A 21364-nucleotide genomic window follows, 5' to 3' on the forward strand; every position below is an offset into this window, starting at 1 on the left:
GACTGTTCTTTTTGTTTCTTGAACCTTTTAGTTGCAAAAGAAAGAGGAAGCAGGTTTTTTGTTGCTGAAATATTCTCAACAATAAAATAACTTTATTACAGTCCATGGACCCACAGCTGTTAAATGAATAACATATAAGAGAAATGCATGCCAGCTAAATGCTCTGAGTTTTTTTTTGGAAGATTAGCAAGCTCTGCTGCCTCATCTCTTAGCAAAACCATTGATTCCAACCTGGAACTTATTCCTACATGTTTCTTCAGCCCACCTTTTTTCACCATTACCTTTTGAATGGCTCTGGTGCACAAGTCTTAACTGTATGAATGCTCTCCTAATCACCATTGAAACCTGAGTTTGCAGACACAGAATTGAATCCAAAAGAACATCCAAGCTTCAAATCTGCATTTTCAGGGAGAGCATAATACCATCCAGCACAGATTGTACCATGACCTGTCTTTCAACTCACATTTGTTTTGTTTAGATTAACTTTCCATTACTTCACCCTCATGCAGCCCACTAAAGATGACCACCAGTACAGCTTCTTTGTACTGAGGAGCAATGGGATATTAGAACTGGATGTTATTCACATACTGATAGCATCAGACCTCAAATCTATCGCAACAGTTTTGTGTATACAAAACACAACCCTGCAGACTTGGACAGATCAGTGGCTAAGGAGTCAATCAGAAGTCTTACAGTACCACTTTCTGTGTTTACCCTTCCAGGCAGGAATGAAACCAGTGCCGTCAAGTGACATCTAAGGAAGGTAGCCCAGAAGATTTATATGGCTGATGGTATCAAAACTGATGAGTGGTCCAGCAGAACCACCAGTGATGACCTCCCCCTGTCCAGTTCCCAATGTAGCTCGCTCATCAAGGTGACCAAAGCTGGCTCTGCCCCATAGCCAGGATTGAAGACAGATTGAAATGGATCTAGATAATCCATCTAAGTCAGAAATCCCTGGAGCTGGGAAGCCACTGTGTGAATCTAGAAGTGAAATACAGCTGGCCCTCCACATCTGTGAGTTTCACTTTTGCAGATTGGCTTATTCATAGATTTGGTTAATATGTTCTTTCTAGGAATCGCTACATCCTCTAAGGCAGTGGTTCTCAACCTGGGGTCCCCAGATGTTTTTGGCCTTCAACTCACAGAAATCCTAACAGCTGGTAAACTGGCTGGGATTTCTGGGAGGTGTAGGCCAAAAACATCTGGGGACCCCAGGTTGAAAACCACTGCTCTAAGGTCAACATCCCCCATAGAGTTGTGCTGGAGGACCTGAAGTTTCCTAGACAGAACATTTCCATAGGCATTTGTAGGTCTTCCAGCATTATTTTAGGGCCATTCTCTGGCAGACATTGAGCACAGAGTTGAACTAGAAGACATAGAGATTTATAGAGCACTGTTCTCTCAAGTAAAAAAACAGTGGGGTTTTACTTGTGTTTTTTTCCACTTTTGGGGGGGTTTATCCCTACTCTCAGAGATGATGACATGGGAAACTGGCTGGTAGTTATCCAATATGATGGGATCAAGGGGGGCTTTTTTAAACAATAGTTATGAACCTTCCTCCTTCAGGCACAATTGATCTCTATCTTGTTTTAGCAAAGTATTGATCATTGTCACTACATACTCAGCCAGTTCCCTATCTCTGGCCTTTCCTAACAAGCCAGAAAGGATGAGGATCTGGTAGACATGTGAAGGCCCTCACCCTCCAGGAATGCTGCAGACGCCTTTGAGACGTTATAGCTGCTACATCTCAGCTCAGACCTTTTGATATAAAAATATGTGAATTATTTTGGGTTTCTGATTCTTGATTTTTTTTTTATTGACATACATATTATTTTTTTCCATTTAGCAACTGTTTCTTTCTTTTTTGTGGTGTACACCTGGCTACAATGTTTCAAGTTTTTTCAACCTCCTCCCCCAATTCTGGCTCAACCTTAAGTCCATATTCCTACCTGTTAGGTTGTGCTATGGAAAGACTTACAGGTCCTGCTGTGCTCACTGCCATATTGTATATTTTGAACACTGATTTCATTAGGCATTAAATATATGCTTCACTGCACCACTGAATGGAGAATAGTTGAATCTTGTGCTTAAAATTATGGACATGTTGAAGTAGTGCACTCAATTATAGCTTAAATGTAGCTAGCACATTTATAGAGATTATTTTGCAGTGATCTGTAGGAATAGTTTAGTTTTCTCAGAAAGATTTTTAAAAACAAATACCAAAGCAATGAAAAGAATGCTTAAAGTTGTCAGATTATAAACAAAGCCCAAATGGTTTGTTTGTACAATCAGTTAGATTATGGTTTTGAAAGTTTTTACTGCCATTCGTTTTTTATTTGTCATGGGAAAGGGAGAGTACAGGAGGTTGAGAGAAGGGGAGAACATGACTATTTGCATGGAGAGTCATCTGAAATACCCATTTAAAATTATCCTCTTCCATTACAGTAGCTTAAGTGGAACAAATCAAGTAAAATTGACAGTGTTCGCTTTTGATTGCCTCACTTCCTAATAAGCTTTCCCTCTCTCGAGCATTTTAATTTCTTTTTTACTAATGACTTGACGCTAGATTCTGTACTACTGTGCATCAAAATCAATTCTTCTGATGCTGGTGATGTCAGAGCTGTTTTACATCATTTTTAAGAAGCAACAAATTTACTGTTTCAGTAGCAGGCTAAAAAAAGAAAGCTAACAACCAAAAGAGATGGTACTCAGAGCTCCACTTCTGGCAAGAGACAGGCACAAAAGTGTCCTCAGTTATCTGATGGCATCCTTTTAATCTCAATTTCCATATTCAGTCATTCCATCCTGTAGGAATAGCAGCTTTTAACAAAAGTTGTTGCAGAAAATTCTGGAAGATGATACAATTTGCACCACATCCCACCCCACACGGCTTGACTGTCAAAACCTCCACCTAGTTTTCTGATGCAGAACACTTGCATGTTATATCAGGCTGAAGAGCAAAAACTACTTTCTTCTGTTCAAATAAAGTCTGCATATTTTAAAAAATGGTGCACCCTATTTCAGGAGGTTTCATTTGTGGACAAGCACAGTCATTTACATTGTTGTACTTTGTTCCATTTCCCATCATCTTGTTTGCCCTCTTTATCAGTATTGGTTATCTACATGAGTCACTGGATCTGCTGTGCTTTTTGACAAGAATGATATGATGCTACTCTGCATGTGACAGGATGCCATCACAGAAACCCATAAATAAAATCCTTTGGGTTGAAACAGCCAATTGTATTAAATGAGAATGACAGAGAATAAGAGTTGCCAAAATAATAAAGAAGAGAGAAGTGATGCAGCTCCATGGTAAAAGACATGCTTTGCACACAAAAGATGCGAGGTTCAGTCTTTGACTTCTGCTTTGAAACCTTGGAGAGTTATGGTTGTCCATGTTAATTGGGCTGTTAATTGGGTTGATCTTGAGTCCAACTTTCACCCTTGGAACCATAACAGGGCATAGCAGTCACACACATACACAAAAGACAAAACTGGAACATTTTTGACTATTTTAAAAAATATGAGTGGGAAAGGTCTGTAGCAAAATAAAATTGTTCTGGGGCCACAAAATGTTATTGGTAGACCATGTGTGTCCTGAACACTTCATAGAATCATAGAATAGTAGAGTTGGAAGAGACCTCATGGGCCATCCAGTCCAACCCCTGCTAAGAAGCAGGAAATTGCATTCAAAGCACCCCCGACAGATGGCCATCCAGCCTCTGCTTAAAAGCCTCCAAAGAAGGAGCCTCCACCACAGTCCGGGGGAGAGAGTTCCACTGCCGAACCGCTCTCACAGTGAGGAAGTTCTTCCTGATGTTCAGGTGGAATCTCCTTTCCTGTAGTTTGAAGCCATTGTTCCTCGTCCCAGTCTGCAGGGCAGCAGAAAACAAGCTTGCTCCCTCATCCCTATGACTTCCCTTCACGTATTTGTACATGGCTATCATGTCTCCTCTCAGCCTTCTCTTCTGTAGGCTAAACATGCCTAGTTTTTTAAGCCGCTCCTCATAGGGCTTGTTCTCCAGATCTTTGATCATTTTAGTTGCCCTCCTCTGGACGCTTTCCAGCTTGTCAAGATCTCCCTTCAATTGCGGTGCCCAGAATTGGACACAGTATTCCAGGTGTGGTCTGACCAAGGCAGAATAGAGGGGTAGCATGACTTCCCTGGATCTAGATGCTATACCAATATTTATGCAGACCAGAATCCCGTTGGCTTTTTTAGCAGCCGCATCACATTGTAGGCTCATATTTAACTTGTTGTCCACGAAGACTCCAAGATCTTTTTCACACGTACTGCTGTCGAGCCAGGCGTCCCCCATTCTGTATCTTTGCATTCCATTTTTTCTGCCGAAGTGGAGTATCTTGCATTTGTCCCTGTTGAACTTCATTTTGTTAGTTTCAGCCTATCTCTCTAGTCTGTTAAGATAGATTTGAATTCTGCTTCTGTCTTCTGGAGAGTTAGTTATCCCTCCCAGTTTGGTGTCATCTGCAAACTTGATGATCATGCCTTTTTAGCCCTTCATCTAAGTCATTAATAAAGAACAGAACCGGGCCCAGGACGGAACCCTGCGGCACTCCACTCGTGACTTCTTTCCAAGATGAAGATGACACATTGGTAAGCACTAGGCTTGCTCAAATAATTCAATTTCCCCGTTACCCCTTATTAATTCGTTATTTTCGTTAGTTTTGAAGCAATATACGCCCTTGATTGTCCACACGTCTGGATATCGCGGTTTCGAACCGCGACTGGCCGTTTTTAGTTATGTCATCGTTTTTTTTCGTTTTTAAAAAAAGCTTTTGCAAATCACCCAAACTTGTTTAAGTGCACTGGGGCAACCTAGCGTGTTGTTTGCACCTTGTGGCCAATCAGAGAGCACGTTTAACCAGGGGGAGGGGCTGGTAGGACGTCCTGAATGAAAAGAGCGAGCTCAGGGAGCCTCGTGGCTCATTTGCACCGGGAATCTGAAGAGGGTGGAAGGGAGATTCTGGGCAGGCAGGCAGGCAGGCAGGAAGGCAAGATTGCTGCGTCACAGCTTCCTTGGCTGTGTCTGAGCTAGAGCTAGGCTACAGAAGACCGGGAGAAAAGGTTGGGTGGGTGAGTTTGGGTGGTGTGGGTTTGGAAACTGTTGGGTGTTTCTTTTTTAATTTTTTGCAAAGGGCCTGTGGGTGTTTTTTTCCTCACGAGATTGGCGTTTTCCATTTTCCCACCCGGCCAGCAATTTTTCTGCATTTTTTCTGTTGCGGGCAGGGTGGGCTTTCTTCTTTCTTTTTTCAACGCAAAAGGGTTTTTGGAAACAAGGGAGCCTGATTTGGCCCTTACCCGCTCAAGCAGGGCTGTTTGTCCGTGCCAGGGACGCTGTCTGTGAATCAAAAGCCAAGTTTGGCCAAAGGATTGCACCTCCCATACTCCTTTGTAGAACTACACCTCCTTTTTGGGAAACAAGGGAGCCTGATTTGCCCCTTGCCTGCTCAAACAGGGCTGTTTGTCCGTGCCAGGGACGCTGTCTGTGAATCAAAAGCCAACTTTGGCCAAAGGATTGCACCTCCCATACTCCTTTGTAGAACTACACCTCCTTTTTGGGAAACAAGGGAGCCTGATTTGCCCCTTGCCTGCTCAAACAGGGCTGTTTGTCCGTGCCAGGGACACTGTGAATCAAAAGCCAACTTTGGCCAAAGGATTGCACCTCCCATACTCCTTTGTAGAACTACACCTCCTTTTTGGGAAACAAGGGAGCCTGATTTGCCCCTTGCCTGCTCAAACAGGGCTGTTTGTCCTTGCTAGGGACGCTGTCTGTGAATCAAAAGCCAACTTTGGCCAAAGGATTGCACCTCCCATACTCCTTTGTAGAACTACACCTCCTTTTTTGAAAACAAGGGAGCCTGATTTGGCCCTTGCCTGCTCAAACAGGGCTGTTTGTCCGTGCCAGGGACGCTGTCTGTGAATCAAAAGCCAACTTTGGCCAAAGGATTGCACCTCCCATACTCCTTTGTAGAACTACACCTCCTTTTTGGGAAACAAGGGAGCCTGATTTGGCCCTTGCCTGCTCAAACAGGGCTGTTTGTGTGTGCCAGGGTAGCTGTCTGTGAATCAAAAGCCAACTTTGGCCAAAGGATTGCACCTCCCATACTCCTTTGTAGAACTACACCTCCTTTTTGGGAAACAAGGGAGCCTGATTTGGCCCTTGCCTGCTCAAACAGGGCTGTTTGTCCGTGCCAGGGACGCTGTCTGTGAATCAAAAGCCAACTTTGGCCAAAGAATTGCACCTCCCATACTCCTTTGTAGAACTACACCTCCTTTTTGGGAAACAAGGGAGCCTGATTTGGCCCTTGCCTGCTCAAACAGGGCTGTTTGTCCGTGCCAGGGACGCTGTCTGTGAATCAAAAGCCAACTTTGGCCAAAGGATTGCACCTCCCATACTCCTTTGTAGAACTACACCTCCTTTTTGGGAAACAAGGGAGCCTGATTTGGCCCTTGCCTGCTCAAACAGGGCTGTTTGTCCGTGCCAGGGACGCTGTCTGTGAATCAAAAGCCAACTTTGGCCAAAGGATTGCACCTCCCATACTCCTTTGTAGAACTACACCTCCTTTTTGGGAAACAAGGGAGCCTGATTTGGCCCTTGCCTGCTCAAACAGGGCTGTTTGTCCGTGCCAGGGACGCTGTCTGTGAATCAAAAGCCAACTTTGGCCAAAGGATTGCACCTCCCATACTCCTTTGTAGAACTACACCTCCTTTTTGGGAAACAAGGGAGCCTGATTTGGCCCTTGCCTGCTCAAACAGGGCTGTTTGTCCGTGCCAGGGATGCTGTCTGTGAATCAAAAGCCAACTTTGGCCAAAGGATTGCACCTCCCATACTCCTTTGTAGAACTACACCTCCTTTTTGGGAAACAAGGGGGCCGGATTTGGCCCTTGCCTGCTCAAACAGGGCTGTTTGTCCGTGCCAGGGACGCTGTCTGTGAATCAAAAGCCAACTTTGGCCAAAGGATTGCACCTCCCATACTCCTTTGTAGAACTACACCTCCTTTTTGGGAAACAAGGGAGCCTGATTTGGCCCTTGCCTGCTCAAACAGGGCTGTTTGTCCGTGCCAGGGACGCTGTCTGTGAATCAAAAGCCAACTTTGGCCAAAGGATTGCACCTCCCATACTCCTTTGTAGAACTACACCTCCTTTTTGGGAAACAAGGGAGTCTGATTTGGCCCTTGCCAGCTCAAACAGGGCTGTTTGTCCATGCCAGGGGCGCTGTCTGTGAATCAAAAGCCAACTTTGGCCAAAGGATTGCACCTCCCATACTCCTTTGTAGAACTACACCTCCTTTTTGGGAAACAAGGGAGCCTGATTTGGCCCTTGCCTGCTCAAACAGGGCTGTTTGTCCGTGCCAGGGTCGCTGTCTGTGAATCAAAAGCCAACTTTGGCCAAAGAATTGCACCTCCCATACTCCTTTGTAGAACTACACCTCCTTTTTGGGAAACAAGGGAGCCTGATTTGGCCCTTGCCTGCTCAAACAGGGCTCTTTGTCCGTGCCAGGGACGCTGTCTGTGAAGCAAAAGCCAACTTTGGCCAAAGGATTGCACCTCCCATACTCCTTTGTAGAACTACACCTCCTTTTTGGGAAACAAGGGAGCCTGATTTGCCCCTTGCCTGCTCAAACAGGGCTGTTTGTCCGTGCCAGGGACGCTGTCTGTGAATCAAAAGCCAACTTCGGCCAAAGGATTGCACCTCCCATACTCCTTTGTAGAACTACACCTCCTTTTTGGGAAACAAGGGAGCCTGATTTGGCCCTTGCCTGCTCAAACAGGGCTGTTTGTCCGTGCCAGGGACGCTGTCTGTGAATCAAAAGCCAACTTTGGCCAAAGGATTGCACCTCCCATACTCCTTTGTAGAACTACACCTCCTTTTTGGGAAACAAGGGAGCCTGATTTGGCCCTTGCCTGCTCAAACAGGGCTCTTTGTCCGTGCCAGGGATGCTGTCTGTGAAGCAAAAGCCAACTTTGGCCAAAGGATTGCACCTCCCATACTCCTTTGTAGAACTACACCTCCTTTTTGGGAAACAAGGGAGCCTGATTTGCCCCTTGCCTGCTCAAACAGGGCTGTTTGTCCGTGCCAGGGACGCTGTCTGTGAATCAAAAGCCAACTTTGGCCAAAGGATTGCACCTCCCATACTCCTTTGTAGAACTACACCTCCTTTTTGGGAAACAAGGGAGCCTGATTTGGCCCTTGCCTGCTCAAACAGGGCTGTTTGTCCGTGCCAGGGACGCTGTCTGTGAATCAAAAGCCAACTTTGGCCAAAGGATTGCACCTCCCATACTCCTTTGTAGAACTACACCTCCTTTTTGGGAAACAAGGGAGCCTGATTTGCCCCTTGCCTGCTCAAACAGGGCTGTTTGTCCGTGCCAGGGACGCTGTCTGTGAATGAAAAGCCAACTTTGGCCAAAGGATTGCACCTCCCATACTCCTTTGTAGAACTACACCTCCTTTTTGGGAAACAGGGGAGCCTGATTTGGCCCTTGCCTGCTCAAACAGGGCTGTTTGTCCGTGCCAGGGACGCTGTCTGTGAATCAAAAGCCAACTTTGGCCAAAGGATTGCACCTCCCATACTCCTTTGTAGAACTGGAAAGTACAGGTATCCCCTTGTAAACGAATAAAAATAACTAAAACTGTAATAGACGGTTTTGCGGCAGTTAATAGACCCTGAACAGAACACGTTGCCAATCAAGAAACAACAAATATTTTCCACCAGTTACACAACACCTTTCCATCCTCCCTTCTGTCTCCTGAAAACACTCCCGTTATCATGAAGCGTTCAGCTGTACGCGGGTCTGGGGGAGCAAGTCCTGCAAGTGGTAAAGCAACAGCCAGGACACTGTGGGGGGCCAAAAAAGTTAGGGTGGGTCCCATCCGTCTGGAACGCCGAACTATGGGAGTGGGTGGACTTGATGAAGAAGCTGGCTGTTCGAATGCAGAAAGTTCACAGCCCTCCACCCGGAGCCAGTTGTCCTATGGAGCTGAGACAGCAGGACGATCAATGGAACATACAGGTGTAGCTGTCCTGGAACTACAGGTGGTGGATAGTGAGGATATAGATAACCCCACCCCTCCACCCGCTACTGACAGTGAGGAGGAGGTAGAGGAGGTAGTACCATCAAACCAAAAACTTTCTCTAGCTGACGAAAGGGAGCCCACGACTCCTATCTCTGTGGGCGTCGCCACAGTGGCTGTGGGGAGGCCAAGGTCATATATTTGGGACCATTTCCATGTCCACTCTCAGAGTGCTACTTTGGCTGTTTGTAGGCACTGTGGGGCAAATATCAGCAGAGGCAGAGACCTGAGACATCTTGCGACCTCGGGGTTGAGCTCTCACATGAAGCGACACCATCCCTCCATTTCGGTAGGAGGGGGAACTGCAAGCCCTTCAAGTGGCAGCCTTAGCACACAAAGTTCTCCTGGTGAAGATGGTGGAAGGCAGACACAGTCCACCTTGGAGGATTGGGCCATTCCATTACCCAGAAAGTAAACGGGGGAAACATTACTCACACCCCACCAGATAACCCAAAGTGTGGGAGAGATGATTGCCCTAGATCACCATCCCTTCCGCCTGGTTGAACAAGAAGGCTTTGTACGCCTTATGAAACGACTGTGCCCCCAATACAAAATCCCCTCCCGTCACACCTTTTCCAGAAAAGTTATTCCCGGCTTGTACAAGGGCTGTAAGGAATGCATTATCCAGATGTTGCGTAGCGCCATGGGAGGACACATCCATTTTACCTCTGACATTTGGTCAAGCTTGGGAGGAGGCCATTCCTACCTCTCTCTCACGGCACATTGGTGGGAGAAGGAAGGCAGTATGGATACATCCCATCGTTGGGCACTCCTCGCATTGGAGGTAGTTGATCGTGATCACAAGGCAGAGACCATCTGCAGCTATCTGGAAAACATGATGGGGGAGTGGATGCAGTGTAGGCCGGAAGAAATGAGGAGGGGCTTTATGGTGACTGACGCTGGTAAAAATATGATCAAAGCGGTTGAAAGTGCCGGGTTTCAGAATGTGTCCTGCATGGCCCACTTGCTTCACAATACCGTCAAGGAAGGTTTAAAGAGCCCGGAAGAGCAGCCAGCCAGCAACGCAAACATCGCCCTGCTGATCGAGCGCTGTAGAAAGATCGCGGGCTACTTCCACAGGAGCATCAAGGCAGCCCGGCAGCTGAGAGACAGGCAGAGCCTTGAAGGCCTCCCGCAGCACAAGCTGCTCCAGGACGTCTCAACTCGGTGGAATTCAACCTTTAAAATGCTTGAACGCATGGTCGAGCAGCAGAAGGCGGTACACGGCATCTCCCTCACATTGGTTGCGCCTGTTAGCAAACTTGTTCCAAATAAGCAAGAGTGGGACACCATCTCCCAGCTAGTAGATGTACTAAAGCCATTCAAACATGCCACTGAGACCCTTTCGGAATCAAAAGCCCTTCTTAGCCAGGCAGTGCCCATGGTCTTGAGGCTAAGGAGGCACCTAGAAAGGCTTGGGGCCGGTCGAACACTGGACTCCCTGGCAGGACCGCTGACACCGCCGGCCCAGGAGGTGGTGAGGAGGTTGTCCTTTGCTGTACGGAAACGCCTTGAGCCACTTCTTTCCAGCAAGGTCCATATGCTGGCGGCCTTGTGTGATCCACGGCTAAAGTACAACGTCTGCCCAAAAGACTTTACCGTGTGGAAGGCCCAACTAGTTAACCTTGTGAGGGAGGTCTTTGCTGCCATGGTGGAGGAAACGGGCACAGCGGCCCCTCTTCCGGAAATGCCTGTCACCCCCAGCACTAGCGCTAGTGGTGAGACTGAAAGTCCCGGGGAGCCGGTAGGGGTTTGCCGTAGGGATACGGATCTCCAGCCGCGACCAGGAAACGTTTTTTTTGCAGAGACGGTGGCCATACTTGCCTGCTCTGAAGAATCCTCTTTGCTGGCTTCTGCTCAAAAGGTAGACTCGGCCGAATGCTCGGTCAACAGGTACTTTGAGGAGCCTCCTGAGATAATTTCTTGTGATCCATTGGCCTATTGGGCTTCACGTGAACACATGTGGCCGGATCTGTCACACGTAGCCCGCCAGTTCCTCAGCTGTCCTCCCACCAGCGTGCAGAGCGAAAGGGTCTTCAGCCTAGCGGGAGATGTAGTCACGCCCCACCGCAGCTTGCTGGACCCGCAAACAGTTGAGAAACTGGTTTTCCTGAAGGCCAACCTTCCCGTGTTGAATTTCCCAGATTTGGATTTTGACACCGACGTCTCCTAGAGCAACAGTTCTCCTCCTTTAAGCAGCTCTGCTTCAGAGTAACTTTGGCTAATTTTGTGGGTGGCCAGGGGTGGGGGGGGGGTTGCCCCTTTGGACTCTGTCCAACAACTCTCTCCTCTAACCTACAATGCTTTCCTCTCTCTTTGCCCTTCCTTTCTCGTCTTTATCATCACTCACCGTTGCCCACTGTCGTTTTTGGGTTCCTCAATCTCAAGGGGCCGTTTCCCGAATCATTGAATCATGGAATCATAGAAAAGTAGAGTTGGAATAGAACTCATGGGCCATCGAGTTCTCCCCCAACTAAGACGCAGGAAGTTTCATTCAAAGCATCCCCGACAGATGGCCATCGAGCCTATGCTTAAAAGCTTCAAAAGAAGGAGCCTCCAACACAGTCCCGGGGAGACAGTTCCACTGCCGAACAGCCATCACAGTGAGGAAGTTCTTCCTGATGTTCAGGTGGAATCTCCATTCCTGTTGTTTGAAGCCACTGCTCCGTCCCGTTGTCTTCAGGGCAGCAGAAAATAAGCTTGCTCCCTCCTCCCTATGACTTCCTCTCACATATTTGTACATTGCTATCATGTCTCCTATCAGCCTTCTCTTCTGCATGCTAAACATGCCCAGCTCTTACAGCCTCTCCTCATACTGCTTGTTCTCCAGACCCTTATTCATTTAGTCGCACTCCTCTTGACACTTTCAAGCTTGTCCGCATCTCCATTTATCTGCGGTGCCCAAAGTTGGACACATTATTCCAGGTGTGGTCTGACCAAGGCAGAGTAGAGGGGGAGCATGACTGCCTTGGATCTAGACGCTATTCCCCTATTGATGCAGTCCTAAAGCCCATTGGATATTTGATCTGCCGCAACCCATAGTAGGCTCATTGTTATCTTGTTGTCCATGAGGACTCCCAGATGTTTTTCTCACACACTGCTGTCAAGCTAGGCGTCCAAAAATCAGTCGCTTGGATTTCCATTATTTATACCGAAGTGCAGTAGCTTTCATTTGTCCCTGTTGAACTTAATAAAGTTACTTTTGGCCCATCTCTGTAGTCTGAAGTTACAAAACTTTTTCTCTCCTGTAATACTGATGCTGTAGAGGTAGAAGGATATTCTGAGGGAAATTAGTCCATAAAAGCCAAGGTAGGAAATGCTTCCTCTTTGGGTTCAGTACGGATTTCATTCAATTCTCTATTTTTCTTTTTTTTGGTCAAAACGTATTTCCCTCATGAGCCAGGACTGTTTGGTCTTCTCCAGATCCTCGCAGTTCCTGTACAGAAAGAGCACTGTTATATTTGATGTGGATACTTCGGATAATCATTTTAGGTGAAGGAATACGCCAGACTCACACTTTACAGAGATATCTGTCCATCTGAACCTTTGAGGATGTGTTTTGCCGCAGGGATTAATACTACACCTCGACTTTGGCCAGCACTTCTCTAAATTTTCATCTTTCACTGTCCCATCGGCTTGAGCGGGTGTGGTCGACGCAGTGGCCGCGGGACGGCCGCATTTGGGTCCCCTAGCCCTCTGCCCGCTTATGCAGAGGGTGCCTTTTGCCCGTCAGGGCGTGTGCCTTTGCGGCTGCTTTCGAGGAGTGGGCGCAGGTTACGTCGAGTGCGAACCGCTTTTTGCTGGCTTGTTGGTATAACTCAGAGGGTGGAATCATCAAAGACAGTGGGACACCTACGATTTTGCCAAAATTTCTCAAAATGTAAACCTTGTGTCCCATCACCCTGAAAGGCTGTGATTGACGCTGTTGCTGCGGAACGGCCGCCTTTGGTTGTTCTTGCCCTCTGGCCGCGCACGCGGACGGTGGCGTTTGCCCGTCAGGGCTTGTGCCTTTGCGGCTGCTTTCGAGGTGTGGGCGCAGGTTCCGTCTCGTGGGAACTGTTTTTTGCTGGCCTGTGGGTATAATGATAGAAGATGGTGGAATCACTGAAAAAAGTGGGACACCTTGGCCTTTACCACTTCTCAAAATTGTCTTCTTTCACTGTACCATTGCCTTGAGCGGGTGTAGTCGACAGTATGTGATGATAATCTTCCGCAGACTCATAAGTAGAGAATCAATCCACTCAGAAACTCTGTTTTGCTATTAAAAACAATTACTTATGTCTTCATGTTCCCTTTTGAATAAACATTTGTGCTTTGTTTCTACTTTGTATTCATTACTACTCCATTACACACAATATCTTTCATAATTGTACTTCCTCAACTTTACTTTAACTGTATACCAAGAGAAGTCATTTCCCTCTATCCAGCTCATCTGCTGGAGAACTTTAATAACACCAGAAATACACACAAGTCTTCCCTGAAGTGCAACTCCATGGAAACATTAACCCAACATCAGAGCCTTAAAACCTTCCTATTCCAAAAAGCCTTAGAGGTCTGTGTGGTCGTTCGTTGCCTATTGAAGAATTGGTTGCCAGGCCAATAGTATTTCGCACTGTATTGTTTTTTAACTGTCAAACTACCTCCTCTCTATTCAGCCCTCGGACCAGAGCCGTGTTTTTACACCACTGTTTTTTAAGCTGGTAATGCTGTATGCTGACTGTGACTTCAGTTATATTTTATGTCTCATTGACCCAACATTTCCTTGAATACAGAAGTGTCTCACTGATCAAAGCTGAACGGGCCTACCTAAGCTTAAATAAGGAAATATCTTGGATTGGACTGGTAGAAGAAAAGCGTATTACACATCATATGAGGTTATGATTTTCCTAATAAAGCACCAAAAATTCATGTTATACAACCAATGTGACAGAAGAAGTCGTTCAATATGCAGTAATGTTATGTTGTTATTGCTTAATTTATGAATTTGGCTGCAAAATATCACGATATAATGGAATCATTGACTACATAAATGGCTAGTTTTTTCCAGAGGCTAGACGGTTTGCTGTCATGGAGTGTGTCTTTGTGTCATGGGTTGTGGGGAGTGGGCGTGGGGCCGGCCAACGGTGGCTGGCCCCCCTGGTCTAAGGGGATTGGACCCACATTTCAAAAGCAGACGTAACGAAAGCATGCCCTTCCCCATGTGGGTTCTGTGGTGTGTGCGTGGGGCCGGCCAACGGTGGCCGGCACCCCTGGTCTGATGGGCTTGGGCCCACATTTCGAAAGCAGACGGAAAGTAAACATGCCCTTCCCCGTGGGTTGTGGGGTGTGGGCGTGGGGCCGGCCAACGGTGGCCGGCCCCCCGGGTCTGAGGGGCTTGGGCCCACATTTCGAAAGCAGACGGAAAGAAAACATGCCCTTCCCCGTGGCTTGTGGGGTGTGGGCGTGGGGCCGGCCAACGGTGGCCGGCCCCCCGGGTCTGAGGGGCTTGGGCCCACATTTCCTGGTTTTTTTCTTCTCTCTCTGTCTCTGGGATGCGTGCCGGCCAACTGTGGCCGGCCTAGTATTTCAATGTGTGGGCCTTGCCGGCTGTGGCTTTTTCTTTCTTTTCTTTTCTTTTGTTTTTGCTGCCTGTCGGCCTTCGTGGTCATGTTTCCCACGTTGCACCGCAACTCTCTTCTCTCGCGGCTGTCTTTCCGCACCCCTTGGTGCGATTTTGCACAGAAGCCTCCTTTGGGGCGGCCACTCTTTCTTCCTCTCTGGGATGCGTGCCGGCCAACTGTGGCCGGCCTAGTATTTTAACGTATGGGCCTTGCCGGCTGTGGCTTTTTCTTTCTTTTCTTTTCTTTTGTTTTTGCTGCCTGTCGGCCTTCGTGGTCGTGTTTCCCACGATGCACCGCATCTCTCTTTTCTCGCAGCTGTCCCTCTGTACATATTTACGCAATTTAGCTAAGATCCTTCCTTTGGGGCGGCCACTCTTTCTTCCTGTCGGGGAAGCGTGCCGGCCAATGGTGGCCGGCCTAGTATTTTAACGTGTGGGCCTTGCCGCCTGTGGCTTTTTCTTTTCTATTGTTTTTGCTGCCTGTCGGCCTTTGTGGTCGTGTTTCCCACGATGCACCGCATCCCTCTTCTCTCTCGGCTGTCGTTCTTTACCCCTTTGGGCGATTTTGCACAGAAGCCTCCTTTGGGGCGGCCACTCTTTCTTCCTGTCGGGGAAGCGTGCCGGCCAACGGTGGCCGGCCTAGTATTTCAATGTGTGGTCCTTGCCGCCTGTGGCTTTTTCTTTCTTTTCTTTTGTTTTTGCTGCCTGTCGGCCTACGTGGTCATGTTTCCCACGTTGCACCGCATCTCTCTTCTCTCGCGGCTGTCTTTCCGCACCCCTTTGTGCGATTTTGCACAGAAGCCTCCTTTGGGGCGGCCACCCTTTCTTCCTGTCTGGGATGCGTGCCGGCCAACTGTGGCCAGCCTGGTATTTCAATGTGTGGGCCTTGCCGGCTGTGGCTTTTTCTTTCTTTTCTTTTTTTTTGATTTTGCTGCCTGTCGGCCTACGTGTTTGTGTTTCCCACGTTGCACCTGTCACGACCCAGGCTGCAGAGCACCAATAACCATACACAGAGGCCAGAATCTATCTAATATCTTTATTGTAGGAATATATAAAGTTAATAAAAACAAGTGTAGAAAATAGTCCAGAATTAGACCTTCCAGGAAAGGTCAGAATTAGTCCAAAAAAGCAACGTCCAATAAGAAATATTAAGGTCCAAAGTTGTAATCCAATAACCGAAACACTCACTTTGCCAAGCAAAGTGAGGGGAGATGACAAGGTCCTTTAGTCCATGAAACTTGAGCGAGGCTAGGAAATAACTTGATACTTGAAACAAGGCTTGAACGTGGAACAAGGTAACTAAGAACAAGAACAAGGTCCGTGGAATAACTTGATAAATCCGTGGAACAAGGCAAGGATTGATCCTGGGAAACAAGGCAAAGTCCGTAGATAAACAAAGGCTGGGAAGCAAGGCGAAGGCTGGATAGCAAGGCAAGGCTTGAGCAGGAGCGAGGCTTGAACCGGAGCGCGCTGTCCAGACACAACTCGCTCCGTAGGCTGACGAATTGACTCCGCGAAGTTACTACGCGGGTAAAACACCTAAATAGAGTCTAGCTTCCCGCCGAAGCAGTTCTCTGGGAATCAGAACCGAAAGCTAACTCTGAGACCAGATGTGAGACTCCCCAAAGATTCTCACGAGAAGCAGTCTTAATTGGCCACATTCTTAGCTGCAATCCTCGCACTCCTGCGCGAAGCTGAATCTAAACTTCTCTGTTGTTTACAAAACTCCCGGCGCAAGAATACGGGAGAAGTAGACTCTGGGCTTGTTTGACATACTTCTGGGAGACAACTTTCTTGCAGGTGCAAGGTTCCCAGATCTGCCTGGGAAAGATCTGGCTGAGAGGAATCCAGTTCAGACTGGGAAGGTAAAAAACCCAAGTTTTCATCTTCATCAGGAATTACAATGTCCTGAGCAGGACTACAAGGCCCATGAGTCATCACACTATCCCCCTCCTCAAGGCCCCTCCCAAACTGGGGCCCTCTCCCCGAGGCGCGAGGTCGCGGCTTGGCGGGATAGGTCTGATGAAAGCGACGGGTTAGATCAGGAGCATGGACTGTGGAGGCGTCTTCCCAAGAGCGTTCTTCAGGGCCAAAACCCACCCAGTCAATGAGATATTGTAGGCGGCGGCGGTGAAAGCGAGAATCCAAAATGTCCTCAACCTCGAACTCCTCCTCCCCATTCATCAAAACAGGAGGGGGGGCCGGTTGGTCTGTATCAGGACGCACACCATCCGCCGGAAGGAGCAGGGAGCGGTGAAACACTGGGTGAATGCGCATTGAACGCGGAAGTTGGAGTTTGAAAGTCACGGGGTTTAATTGCGCCACCACTGGATAGGGGCCAATGAAACGGGCATCTAACTTCCGGCAAGGGCGGTGGGAGGGCAGAAAGCGAGTGGACAGGAAAACCCGATCTCCTACCTTGATTTCGGGACCCGGCTGGCGATGTTTGTCAGCGTGGCGTTTATAGTCCTCCTTGGCTTGGTCCAGTTGCTGGAGCAAAAGTTGTTGCACCGCTGTGAGTTCCTGCAGCCAATCCTCTGCTGCGGGAACCTCTGAAGTTTCAATGACAGGGGGAAAGAAACGTGGATGGAAGCCGTAGTTTGCAAAGAACGGCGTTTCTTTTGTAGAAGCTTGAACTCCATTGTTGTAGGCAAACTCAGACAGTGGTAACAGAGAAGCCCAATTGTCCTGTTGATAGTTTACATAACAGCGAAGATACTGCTCCAAAGTGGCATTGGTGCGCTCCGTTTGCCCATCTGTTTGGGGATGATGAGCTGAAGATAAGCGAGAGTCTATGCCCAATAGTTTTTGTAGTGCCTTCCAAAAACGAGAGGTGAATTGAGATCCACGGTCTGTGACTAAACTCTTGGGCAATCCATGTAGTCTGAAGACATGTTGGAGAAATAAATCCGCAGTTTCCTTGGCCGTGGGGAGGCCTTCGCAGGGAATGAAATGGGCTAACTTGGTGAATAGGTCCACCACCACTAAGATCGTGGTGAACCCACAGGAAGGTGGTAGGTCAGTGATGAAATCCGCGGAAATTATTTCCCATGGGCGAGATGGGGTAGGAAGGGGGTGTAAAAGCCCTGAGGGCTTCTCCCTTCGTATCTTGGAGCGCTGGCATACTGGGCAGGTGTTGACATATTTTTCCACATCCTTGCGGATCTTGGGCCACCAAAAATCCCTTAGGATCAGATGCATAGTTTTAAATAGTCCGAAGTGCCCTGCTGGTTTGCAGTCATGACACAGACGAAGCGCCTTTTCCCTGCCCGGTCTGGGTGGGATATAGACATGATTTCTATAGCAGAGCAGCCCATCTTTAAGCGAAAAGGGGAAATGCAGACCTTGGCGAAGTTGGTCCTGCGCCCAGGCATCTGCCTGCTGACTAGCCCTGATTTCTTGAGCACAGATGGGTCCTGGAGTAGGGGAAGTTGAACCAGTGGGAATGGATTTGGTGTTCCCCACCGTGAGCGTGGCAAAGTTCTCAGGTTGTAGCAGTTGGGATTCAAAGGTCTCCTTGCGTCCTGCAGCGTATTCCGGTTTACGTGACAGGGCGTCTGCTTGCTTGGTTTGGGCTGGGGTCACATAATGGATCTGGAAGTTGAAACGTTCAAAGAATAAAGCCCAACGTTGCTGCCTCTGATTTAGTTTGCGGGCAGTTCTTAGATGTTCTAGATTACGATGATCAGTGTGGACTTCAATGGGAAATTTGGCCCCTTCTAGCCAATGTCTCCAAGTTTCAAAGGCTGCCTTTATGGCCAGTAGTTCTTTTTCCCAAATGGTGTAATTCCTCTCTGGTGTGGTTAGTTGACGAGAATAAAAGGCACAGGGGTGGAGGTGATCTCCCACCGGTTGTAAGAGTACAGCCCCAATTGCCACATCAGAGGCGTCCGCTTGCACCACAAAAGGGGTTCCAGGATTTGGGTGCTGTAGAATTGGCTGGGAGGTGAATAGTTTCTTTAGTTGCTGGAACCCTTTCTCTGCTTGATCAGTCCAGCGGAAAGGCTGCTTTCCACGGATGCAGCTAGTGATGGGGTCGGACCAGCGGGCAAAATCTGGAATGAACTTGCGGTAGTAGTTCGCGAACCCCAAGAAACGCTGCACCTCTTTCTTGTTAGTTGGCGCCCGCCATTCCAATACTGCTGAAACTTTGGCTGGATCCATGGAAAGCCCTAGAGGCGAGATGCGGTAACCAAGGAAATCTACCTCTTGTAGATCAAAAGCGCATTTTTCCAGCTTGGCATAAAGTCCATGATCCCGCAATCGTTGTAACACCATTTTGACGTGGTTCTCATGTTCTGATTGTGATCTGGAAAACACCAAAAAATCGTCCAGGTAGATTATCAAGAACCTATCTAGATAGTCCTGAAAAATGTCATTGACAAAATGCTGGAACGTTGCGGGGGCTCCGCATAAACCGAAATTCATAACTCGGGACTCAAATAATCCGAATTTGGTCTGGAAGGCGGTCTTCCACTCGTCCCCTTCCCTGATGCGAATTAAGTTGTAAGCCCCCCGAAGATCCAGCTTGGTGTAAACCTTGGCTCCTCGAAGCCGATCCAGTAGATCCGAGATTAAAGGCAGGGGATAGCTGTTCCGCTTGGTGATATTGTTCAATGCTCTGTAGTCCACCACCAAGCGTAGTTCCCCTGACTTCTTCTTCACAAACATCACTGGGGAGGCGGCTGGGGATTGAGAGGGTCTGATGAATCCCTTGCGAAGGTTTGTCTCTAGGAATTCCCTGAGAGCTTCTTGCTCTGGTTCAGTCAGGGAGTAGAGATGCCCTCGCGGGATCGGGGCCCCCTCCACCAAGTCAATGGCACAGTCATAAGGTCTATGTGGGGGTAATTTTTCGGCTTCTTTCTCATTGAATACATCCCAATACTCGGAGTACTTCTTTGGCAAGGTGATGATGGGCTCGGTGTCTGTGGCATGGCATACCTTGGCTACGAGGCAATGGTTTTGGCAGTACGGTGAAGCAAACTGCAGTTCTCTGTTGGACCAGGAGATGTTAGGGTCGTGGAGAGTCAGCCATGGAATTCCCAAAATCACAGGGAAATGGGGAACCTCGGTAACAAAGAAGGAAATCTCTTCCATATGTTCCCTTATCCACATCCTGGTGGGTTCCGACCACTGACTTACGGGGCCCGTCTTGAGGGGACGGCCGTCTATGGCTTGCACCACACGGGCATTCTTGAAATCATGATATTGTAATCCCAGAGAGTCGGCATACTCTCTATCGATGAAATTGTTGGTAGCTCCAGAGTCTATCATGGCGTGGATCATGACGGGTCCCCTTTTTGCTGACCATAATGTGACCACGAGAAGGAACAGGACCCCGGTTGGCGGCTCTTGGATGGATTTTTTGACCGGGTTGGCGAGCCCCTCTACACCCGGTCGTTGGCTTCCCCCGCCGGCTGTGTGCCAGTCGGCTCAGACGCCTTCGTCTCCGTGGAGGACGCCGCCGCAAGACGGGCGGCAGGCTTCCCTTTGGCTGGGCACTCTCTGGCGAAGTGGCCCCCGTTCCCGCAGTACCAGCAGAGGTTTAAGCGTTGACGACGGGCCTTCTCGGCGGCATCTAGTCTGGGACGCACATTGCCCAACTGCATCGGCACCTCCTCGCCTCCTCTGGGGTATGGGGTTGGCGGTGGGGGTCTCCACACCGGACGTGGCTGAACGCTGGCGGGAGCGGGGGGTTTTGCCCCGGCTCTACTGCCCTGGCCTCGAACCCACTGTTTCCTGTTGGCAATCATGACTTCAGCCCGTAAACATTGATCAATGAGTGCCTCGAGGGTCTGGGGAGGATCCACCTTGGAGATTTCTTCCAGCATTTCAATGTTGAGACCCTCCCGGAATTGTCCCCTGAGGGCTACATCGTTCCAGCCGGTGTTGTGGGCCAGCACTCGGAACTCGGCTATATACTGAGACATAGGTCTGTCTCCTTGGAAAAGGCGACGGAGTTTGTGACCGGCTGCCTCCAAATTGTCCTCGATTCCCCAAGTCTCCTTGAGGTGGTCCAAGAAGTGTTGCGCTGATCTTAGGTGTGGAGAGGCTTGGTCGAACAGTGCCGTCGCCCAGCTGGCCGCTGGCCCGTCTAGAAGACTGTAAACCCATGCCACTTTGATGTCTTCTTGGGGAAACTCGGCAGCACGGGCCTCCAGATAAGCTTGACATTGGCGACGGAAGACATGAACCTTAGAAGCTTCTCCAGTAAACTTGGTTGGCAACGCCATGGCCGGAAGACGAACTCCGCGTTCCTTCAAACCCCTTATTTCTCCATCCTGTGCATTGAGCTTATCACGGATTCGGTCCACCTCTTCCTTGTCGATGGTGTAGGTAATCGGCTGGCCGCTCGGCCCAGGTACGGTTCCGGTAGACATTCTGGCCGAGGTTAATTGGTGCTTAGGGTGGCGGAGTCAAACTGTCACGACCCAGGCTGCAGAGCACCAATAACCATACACAGAGGCCAGAATCTATCTAATATCTTTATTGTAGGAATATATAAAGTTAATAAAAACAAGTGTAGAAAATAGTCCAGAATTAGACCTTCCAGGAAAGGTCAGAATTAGTCCAAAAAAGCAACGTCCAATAAGAAATATTAAGGTCCAAAGTTGTAATCCAATAACCGAAACACTCACTTTGCCAAGCAAAGTGAGGGGAGATGACAA

This window comes from Anolis carolinensis, chromosome 2, assembly GCF_035594765.1.
Source record: "Anolis carolinensis isolate JA03-04 chromosome 2, rAnoCar3.1.pri, whole genome shotgun sequence".
Lineage (NCBI taxonomy): Eukaryota > Metazoa > Chordata > Lepidosauria > Squamata > Dactyloidae > Anolis > Anolis carolinensis.